Consider the following 10,636-nt stretch of genomic DNA (forward strand, 5'->3'; position numbering starts at 1 on the left):
GCATGACCATAATATGTGGTAAAGATTACCCGTGAAGCGGCAACCTCTCCAGCAGAGTGCAGAACTGTCAGGATAAATCTTCACTAGTTTGTAAGGTGTGAGGTGTGATAGACTCACCCGGGACAGGGGCTTTTGGAGGGGACTGAATGATAGTCTCTTACATACTGACTATGGGCCCTGGCTTTTAAGGGAACAATACTCTTTGTGAGGCATATGCCTGGGGACCCTTGGAGTAATGTTACTTTGGATTCAAGTCCATGTCTCCCCGAGACACACAGACTCTGCGGTGCACTCCTGATCCCTACGGTGTGCATCTGTCACCTCGCCTCAAGGTGACCTGACAGTTTGATCAGCCACTGTCCGGTCACCTTGAGGCGAGGTGACAGATGCACACCGTAGGGATCAGGAGTGCACCGCAAGGTTGTGGACCCTACGGCTGACTGCTGTGGACGGGAGACAGATCCCACCAGGGTTAGAGCGTAAGATTCCCTGGGGCGCGGAGTCTAAGAACCAGCAGGTGTTCACTAGAGCCTCTAGTGGTGAGGATGGACTTGGCTGCAACTGGCTCCAGGTCGCGACCCCCAGGGTCCCCCAGCTCACACCCGCAGTAGGCAACAGGAGGATATGAATAGTGAGGGACAAAGCCAAGGTCGGGGCCACAAGCAGACAGGAATAGTCAGGGACACGCCAAAAGGTCAGGCTCACAGGCAAACAGGGATAGTCAAGGACACGCCAAAGTCAGTAACGGAACAACAGAAGAGCACACAGCAGGTAACAGGAAGCTAACACACAAAGGTTGATCAGCAGGGTTGGCCTGCAGTGCACAGGTTAATATAGAGCTCCCTGATAGGAGCTAGGGTGGAGCCATGCCAGAGGATGGATTACAAAAGCAGACAGGTGAGGGTCAGTTGGTCTCTAGAGATGAACACATGGAAACAGGTAAGCAGACAAACTATTGCATAACCATGACAGGCGCTGGATGACCTTGTCCCGACACTGAGTAGGAAAACACAGCTGGACTACCCAGAAGAGTAATAGCCCTTCAGGCTGGGATCTCCTCCTCCTGGGCAAGAAGAACCCTTCTGCTTTCATGTTTCAAACTATGTATGCTCCCTCCCAGCCACCTTCTGGGCCCACTAACAATGTTTTTTTCAAAGAGCCCCTGTCACCGCGAGCTCGCAAAGCAAAAAAAAAAGCATATGGAAGACACATGGGAGGTATCGCCGTGATCGTCAGAGCGAGAGCAATAATTCTAGCATTCGACCTCCTCTTTAACTCTAACCTGGTAACTGTAAAAAAAAATTAAAGCTTCTCCTATGGAGATTTTTAGGTACCAAAGTTTGTCGGCATTCCACGAGTGCGTGCAATTATAAAGCGTGACATGTTTGGTATCTATTTACTCGGCGTAACATCATCTTTCACATTGTATTTAAAAATTGGAATAACTTTGCTGTTTTTTTATTTTTTTATATTTTATATTGCAACTATCGCCATTTTATTCTCTAGATTCTATGCTAAAAAAAATATATATATAATGTTTGGGGGTTCTAAGTAATTTTCTAGCAAAAAAAAATAGAGATTTTAACTTGTAAACACCAAATGTCAGAAATAGGCTTAGTCATAAAAGGGTTAAAAAAAAATTCCTACATGCCCGATCGCTCAAATTCGATGGCTGCACTGAAATTAGCCATTGCTGCATCCCTCTCACAGGAAATTCGAGCACTCGCGGAACACCGCGTAATGAACGGCGAGACCGTCAATGCACTGCAAGATCACAGTGACCCGACCAGCATGCTTTGGCCAATCACAGTGCGCTGCTGTGAGAGTCATGATTGGCCAAAGGCAGAGTGCATTTAGCCAATCATGGCTCAGGATGTTGAGTCCACGCCCCACACTATGTTAGGCTGCTTACAGGGCATAGTTTCATGAATGAGAGCAGCAAAATGACACTTGTAAAGGAAAAAATGTCATTTAAAACTGCTTGTGGCTGTAATGTATTGTTGGATCCCAGCAATATAGATAATATAGATAAAAATCTTTGGGAAAAAAATGGCATTGGGTTCCCCCCAGTCCATTACTAGGCCTTCCAGGTCTGGTATGGATATTAAGGGGAACCCTGAGCCAAATTTTTTTTTGAAAAGGGCATAGGGGCCCCCCAAAATCCATACCAGGCCATTCAGGTCTAGTGTGGATTTTAAGGGGAACCCTGAACCAAAATTAGAAAAAAAATGACGTGGGTGTCCCCCCAAAATCCATACCAGACCCTTAACCGAGCATGCAACCTGGCAGGCCGCAGGAAAATAGGGGGACACAAGAGCACCTCCCCCTCCTGAACCATACCAGGACACATGCCCTCAACACGGGGAGAGTGTTTTGGGGTCCCCCCCAAAACACCCTGTGCCCATGTTGATGGGGAAAAGGGCCTCATCCCCCACAACCCTTGCCCAGTGGTTGAGGGGGTCTGTGGGCGGGGGGCTTATCGGAATCTGGAAACCCCCACATCCCAGCCCCCCCCCATGTGAATGGGTAACAGGTACATTGTACCCCTACCCATTCACCAAAAAAAAGTGTAAGAATGGTAAAAACGACAGTAGACAGTTTGGGACAAGTCCTATTAAAAAAAAAAAAAAAAAAAGTGTCCCGCAATGTCCATTCATCTTCAATCACAGCGTCCGACGGACCGAGAAAAAAAAAAACCTGGAAAAACTCTGCCTCCATGGGAGGTGTCCTGCCAAATGCAGGCTTTTTGCATTGACAGTTGTTAAATAGCTGAGGGCGGGGCCACCCGGTGATGTCCACAGGTGACCATGCCCCTTCTGACGTCATGTGAGGTCACTGAATGTCAGAGGGGCAGGGTCACCCGTTTACGTCACCGGGTGGCCCCGCCCTCAGCTATTTAACAACTGTCAATGCAAAAATCCCGTAGTCAGTGGGAGCCTCCCATGGAGGCAGAGTTTTTCCGGGGTTTTTTCCTTTCTCGGTCAGTCGGGCGCTGTGTTCGAAGATGAATGGACATCGCGTGACACTTTTTTTTTTGTAAATAAAGGACTTGTCCCAAACTGTCTACTGTCATTTCTACCATTTTGACACTTTTTTGGGTGAATGTGTAGGGGTACAATGTACCCGATACCCATTCACATGGGGGGGGCCTTGATGTTGAGGTCCCCTTGTTAACCACTTCAGCCCCGGAAGATTTTACCCCCTTGCTGATCAGAGCACTTTTTGCGATTCGCCACTGCGTCGCTTTAACTGACAATTGCGCGGTCCTGCGATGCTGCACCCAAACAAAATTGACGTCCTTTTTTTCCCACAAATAGAGCTTTCTTTTGGTGGTATTTGATCACCCCTGCGGTTTTTATTTTTTGCGCTATAAACAAAAAAAGAGCAATCATTTTGAAAAAAAAGAATTTTTTACTTTTTGCTATAATAAATATCCCCCAAAAATATATAAGAAAAACAATTTTTTCCTCAGTTTAGGCCGATATGTATTTTCTACCTATTTTTGGTAAAAAAAATAAAATAAAAAAATTGCAATAAGCGTATAATAACAACACAGAAGTTCTCAGAAGATCACTTATCTGGCGCTTAGGAAAATATACTAATGTACTGATTGAGCAGCTGTTATAATATAAACCAACATTTCTAAAATGGAAGCAATCAAAACAAAAAAAATAAAAAATTAGTCCTTCAAACTTCAGCAGCGCTGAAAACGTTAAATTATTGCATAAAATTTTTTTTTATAAAATAATAGTCTGTAAATCCGAAAAGGGACCGAAGTTCAGCTCAAAACTTTGCATGTAGCAGTTCATAAATGATTCATCAGCTGTTTTATACGTTCGACTATTGCCACATTGTGCTGCCCCAACAGGGCATTGATTTGATATAGATCGTTTTCCTAACCATTTTCTATGGACATTTACATTTAATTCACATGCTGCCATCTAGTGACCTTTTGTGGTAATGCACTTGTTTTCTCAAGTTTATTTTCCCTTATGTTATGACACACTTCCTTTGTATGTAATGCTCCACCCTTCTTCCTGTGTTTTTGTACTTCCTGTGTCATGGATGCAGCTACAAGCCGCACGTAGCAGGGCACATGTATTCTGCATTGTAAGCTACAAACAATATCATCTTTTGAACGCATAAATACTACAACCTATTCATCTGTTTGTATCCTGTTATCTGCTGTAACCTGATGTTCATAATAAAAGCACCTTTGTGGATGGAAGCGGTATTTGGTGAGTTCAAACTATCTGATGAGGATTGTCCTCAGTGATTATATCTTATACAGGCCAGGCATGGAGGTCTCACAAGGGATAAATCACTTCACAACAATCAGAGTCAGAATAGTATTTCATATATGTTTTGAAGATATTGAGTACCTTTCCCTCTGTGCACCTACACATATACTCCTTAAAGCGATTATAGGGTTATAAGAACTGTATATGTGCATTAAGTGATAACAGTTGTATTCCTTTTCTTTTCTTAGTAGCCATGTTCTGAACCCCTGAGGAAGCTACAACTGTGAAACGCGTTTGGTTTATCATCACCTTCCCTCCTTAAGCTGTGCATTATATTAGTGAAATATTCACCTTATTTTCTACTGTGATTGATATATAAGGCATGATGATATTTCAGGGTGGCTGAGCTGTTTACATTCCACTTTTCATGTATTTTAGGGGACCACGTCCCCAGAAACTTTTTAATAATAAATTGTAATAAAATTATTGTTTTTATCATCGTGATGTCAGAAACCATGAATCATACTGAGACAGAAGTACAGTTAAATCACACTTGTTTAATAATAAAAATAAATAGAACAAACGTAGTCAAAACATAGCCAGAGTTCAGGAACCGAAACGGATAGCCATACAAGCCAAAACGTCAGGGAACCAGAGAACAGCGTAGTAGAACAGCAAGCAGGATCTGGAGCCAGAAGGCATGTCAGACAAGCCAAAAAAAAACATCAGACACAGACTGATATTCTACAAAAGGTACAGGGATTGGACTGCTGGGAACTGGGGAAAGTATTTTTTTCTGATGAATCCAATCAGAATTTGTGTTCATTCATGCCCTTGTGTTTGTAAACTTTTCGAAGTGGTTCAGTGGTATTGTGTTCGTTTCTCAATGCTAACGTCACATTGCAGAATGGAACCCAAGGTGTCAGAGGTAAGAGGGGATCTGCAGGTTTGGGGTAACCAGTGGGGTATAGAGTCAATCAGCAGCTCACGGGGGTACCGCTACACTTGTATCACCTGTCTCCCTTATGGCTTCCAATATAAGGGCTCCAATGTTTGGCATTCCAGAATAGGAAACTTATCCTGGTGGATTTATAACTCCTTGACGAGTCTAAAAGACCTTCATAGATCATCTGTCTTCATCTCAATCAAAAAAACTTAAACCACACTGGGAAAAAAAATCACTGATCGAGAGATACGGGGGACCTTTAAACAAACACTTCTATACCCCCCATTATTGTCTTACTCCCACACACTCTTCCACTAACTTTGGAAAGTTCTATCTCCCTTCCCTCAAAGGGAAAGGTATGATATCCATCCTACACCACTACCAGTCACACTCAATGCTTGTCCTGGTTTTTGTAAAAATTAAATAAAAAGTTTCCATTAAATGTATGAGATGATTAGAAATTAGTCTCAGCATAGTCTTCTTTTTAACTTACCTTGCCTACACAAGTGGGTATTGGACATCTCTGCGTAATACAGGGAACCCCCCCCCTCTCTTATTTGTTGTCACACAAACAGATGCCCCCATTGGAAGAGATCCCATCTATTCCTGTTCTGGTGAGAACTATAAAGTTTCCTCCATCCTTAGTCTCTCCAGGTGACAATGGTCAATTAGGGATGAGCTCGGTGTTCGAGTTAAACCCATGTTCGACTTGAACACCTTCCGTTCCTCCGTTTGGCAAATTCAGAACTTTATTGACCGTTCGCACCATATTCGTGTGGCCCACAATGCACTACGCCATCGCAGTGCATTGCTGGCTCATGATTGGCCAAGCATGCACTGTGACCCCGCATGCTTGGCCAATCACAGCGCCAGCAGGGAGGAGAGCCTTAATTGGCCACAGGCAAGATGCCTGTGGCCAATTATAGCTCAGGGGGGTTAAGTACATGCCCCACACTATATAAGGCCGCCAGTGCGGCGGCCTTGTGTAGTGTGTTGCGGCGTTCAGGGAAAGAGCAGGATAGGCAGAGACAGTGTCTTTGTGGCTTGAAACCTAGTGCTGTTACCGTTGGTGTTTTGTGCCTCCAGCACAGTATACACCTGAAGATACCCCTTATTGCTGGTGTTCTGTAATACAGGCATCTGCAGCAGTTAAAGTGGGTGTTGTGTGCCTCCAGAACAGTATACACCTGAAGATACCCCTTATTGCTGGTGTTCTGTAATACAGGCATCTGCAGCAGTTAAAGTGGGTATTGTGTGCCTCCAGCACAGTATATACCTGAAGCTACCCTTTATTACGGGTGTTCTGTAATACAGGCATCTGCAGCAGTTAAAGTGGGTGTTGTGTGCCTCCAGCACAGTATACACCTGAAGCTACCCTTTATTAGTGGTGTTCTGTAATACAGGCATCTGCAGCAGTTAAAGTGGGTGTTGTGTGCCTCCAGAACAGTATGCACCTGAAGATACCCCTTATTGCTGGTGTTCTGTAATACAGGCATCTGCAGCAGTTAAAGTGGGTGTTGTGTGCCTCCAGCACAGTGTACACCTGAAGCTACCCTTTATTACTGGTGTTCTGTAATATAGGCATCTGCAGCAGTTAAAGTGGGTGTTGTGTGCCTCCAGCACAGTGTACACCTGAAGATACCCTTTATTACTGGTGTTCTGTAATACAGGCATCTGCAGCATTTACAGTGGGTGTTGTGTGCCTCCTGCACAGTATACACCTGAAGATATCCCTTATTGCTGGTGTTCTGTAATACAGGCATCTGCAGCAGTTAAAGTGGGTGTTGTGTGCCTCCAGCACAGTATACACCTGAAGCTACCCTCTATTACTGGTGTTCTGTAATATAGGCATCTGCAGCAGTTAAAGTGGGTGCTGTGTGTCTCCAGCACAGTATACACCTGAAGATATCTCTTATTGCTGGTGTTCTGTAATACAGGCATCTGCAGCAGTTAAAGTGGGTGTTGCGTGCCTCCAGCACAGTATACACATGAAGATATCTCTTATTGCTGGTGTTCTGTAATACAGGCATCTGAAGCAGTTAAAGTGGGTGTTGTGTACCTCCAGCACAGTATACACATGAAGATATCTCTTATTGCTAGTGTTCTGTAATACAGGCATCTGCAGCAGTTAAAGTGGGTGTTGTGTGCCTCCAGCACAGTATACACATGAAGCTACCCCTTATTGCTGGTATTGTTCTATTTCTGTAACAGGCAGGCAGGCAGCTGCAGTAATTACAGTCGGTGTACTGTGTCATCTGCTCAGTGTGCACCTAAAGCTACCCAATTTCTGGTTTTCCCATCTCCCTGCAGGTCATTACTATGTCTGGAAGGCCAACAAGGAGAGGCAGACAGTCACGAGCCAATAAAAGAGGGCAAGCAGGCTCTGTCTAGAGACAGCAGTCCTGGTCGTGGACACGGTGCATCATCATCAGCACATCGCCATGGGACACGCTTGTCCTTTTTTTCGGCAGCTGGATGTGTTGAGCCGCATCATGCTGAAGACTTGGTAGAGTGGATGACCAAGCCCTCCTCATCCTTCTCATCCTCTCTCACCCAGGCTCAGGGTACTAGCAAAGCAGCTGCCATTGGGTCACTCTTCTGGCAGCTGGGAAGGATGCAGGACAAGGTGCAGTAGTGTTGGAGGTTGTTCCGCCACCACGCCTCCAAAATGCTACTACTAGTTGTGACATACCTCTCTCCTCAACCCCCTCCTCTTCTTCTTCCTCCGTGGCCTCTTCCAGTGCTCTATCCTCTGAACTAGTGGTGCTCCGTAGGCGTTCAAGGTGCTACACAAGTATGCAGGCAAAAAAGATGCCATGCCGTTCTTGCGCTGATTTGTTTGGGGGACAGGAGCCACACTGGGGCAGATGTTTTGTCAGCTCTGCAGGGGCAGGCCGAGAGGTGGTTGATGCCACGCCAGCTTAAGCCAGGAATGGTGGTTTGCGACAATGGCACCAACCTCCTCTCCACCTTCCAACAGGGACAACTGACCCATGTGCCATGTGTGGCTCACGTCCTTAAGCTGGTGGTGCAGCGGTTCTTGGGCAGGTATCCAAGCTTACAGGATGTCCTGAGGCAGGCCGGGAAAGTCTGTGTGCATTTCCGCCAATCATTTAATGCCTGTGCTCGGCTGGCTGAGCTCCAAAAGGAGTTAAACCTGCCCAAGAACTGCCTTATATGTGACATGCCCACCAGATGGAACTCAACGTTGGCCATGCTGCAGCGGTTGCACATGCATCAGAGGGCCATCAATGAGTACCTGTGTGACTATGGCACCAGGACAGGGTCAGGGGAGCTTGGTTTTTTCTCACCACGCCAGTGGGGCATGATCAGGGATGCATGCACTGTCCTGTAAGCATTTGTGGAAGCCACGAGGATGGTGAGCAGTGACAGTGCATGCATCAGTGACACTGTACCTCTTGTCCACCTGTTGGAGCATACAATGCGTGGAATAATGGACAGGGCACTTGAGGCAGAACAGAGGCAGGAAGGGGAGGACTTCCTTGCCTCTCAAGGCCCCCTTTATCCAGACAGTGTTCCTGCTGTGCCACCCATCACACAGGAAGAGGATGAGGAGGAGGAGGAGGATGATTGTGTCAGCATGGAGGTGGAGGCTGGCACTCAGCATCAGCAGCAGTCTTGTAGGGATGATTTACAGTCCCAAGAAACCCATGGACTTGTACGTGGCTGGGAGAAGGTGGCTGTGGATCATGTTGACCTTAGTGACCCAGAGGACTCCGGACCGAATGCCTCAGCTAACCTACGCTGCATGGCCTCCCTGATCCTGCAAAGCCTGCGGAAGGATCCTCGTATTCTTCGGATCAAGGAGAGGGACCATTACTGGCTGGCCACTCTCCTTGATCCACGGTACAAGGGTAAGGTTGCTGACCTTATCTTCTTATCTTGCCATTGCAGAGGGAGCAGAGGATGAGACATCTCCAGGAGCCCTTTCAGAAAGGTCTGTGCAAGGCGTTCCCAGAGACTGGGAGGCTACAAACTCTTGGGACTGTAAATCATCCCTAAAAGACTGCTGCTGCTGTTGCTTCATCCCTACCCGCTACTAACTTGGTTAAAGGAGCAAACTAAACAGTGGATGGACCTGCCCCTAGATCTTATGGGGAGGGCAAATACCCTTAAAATGATCTATTTACCAAAATGACTATACATCTTGTCTAACTCCCCATGCAAAATACCTAAATCTATTTTCAAACGTATAGACATGATCTGTACAACGTTCCTGTGGAATGGCAGATCCCCCAGAGTGGCACTTGAGACACTAAGGTTGCTAACACACTTGGCAGGCTTGGCATTTCCAAATTTCTTTCTATACTCTCTAGCATCTCAGTTGGTGCATGTCCATGATTGGCTACACCCAGTAGTGGCAAATGCTTTTACCTCCACTGAGGGAGCTATTGCGTCTTGCATGGAAACCCTTCACAATATTGTTTATAGGGGCAAAGTCCCACCTCGCCTTGGCACCTCTATGCTGGCTACATCCCTGTCATTGTTCCGATACATCACAACCAAAATAACACGGCATACATGGTCAGTATCCCCAAATGAACCTCTATGGTTCAACCCCACCCTACAGGAACTCTACTCTTTACCCTACCCTAAATGTTGGTACTCCAAAGGGGTTAAATATCTCTGTCACCTATACACTGCACAAGGCTTTAAATCTTTCTATCAGCTCAGACTTGCCTTTGACTTGCCACGCTCCTACCTGTTCTACTACTATCAACTCAGACATGCTATTAGAACACAGTTTGGCTCCCTAGATGACCCTACTAACCTACCTCCACTAGAGAAACTGCTGAGACAACCTGACCCAACTTAACTTATATCTACCTCATACGCTGCCCTAATGACTGATTTTAACCCCAGGCTTAGTAAGGCCCAGGAAAAATGGATATCCATGAACACAGGGGTGTGGGACAGCACAGTGATGTAGTGGTCAGCACTCTCACCTAGCAGTAAAAAGGGTCGCTGGTTCAAATCCCAACCACGACATCTACCTGCCTGGAGTTTGCATGTTCATCCTGTGCCTGCGTGGGTTTCCTCCGGGTACTCCGGTTTCCTCCCACACTCCAAAGACATGCAGGTAGGTTAATTGGCTTCTGTCCAAAAAAAAAAATGGCCCTAGTATATGAATGGGGACCTTGGATTGTGGGCTCCTTGAGGGTAGGGATCCATGTGAATCAGGTTGAACTGGGTGGACTGGTGTCTTTATTCAGCCTTACTAACTATGTAACATTTCCCTTGTAGAGGATGACTGGACAGAGTTTAGTGACACGTACAAAACATCAGTTATTTCATCAAGGGACAGCATTATACAGGTAAAAATTTTCCATCCAATCTCACCTCACTCCAACGAGGTTGAAAAAGATGGGTTTGTTGCCCACGCTGAATGCTTCCGTGGCTGCGGCCGGGATGCCGACGTTCTACACTG

This window comes from Lithobates pipiens, unplaced genomic scaffold (genome assembly GCF_037356315.1).
Source record: "Lithobates pipiens isolate NorthernLeopardFrog02 unplaced genomic scaffold, aLitPip1_a1.2 Scaffold_92, whole genome shotgun sequence".
NCBI lineage: Eukaryota > Metazoa > Chordata > Amphibia > Anura > Ranidae > Lithobates > Lithobates pipiens.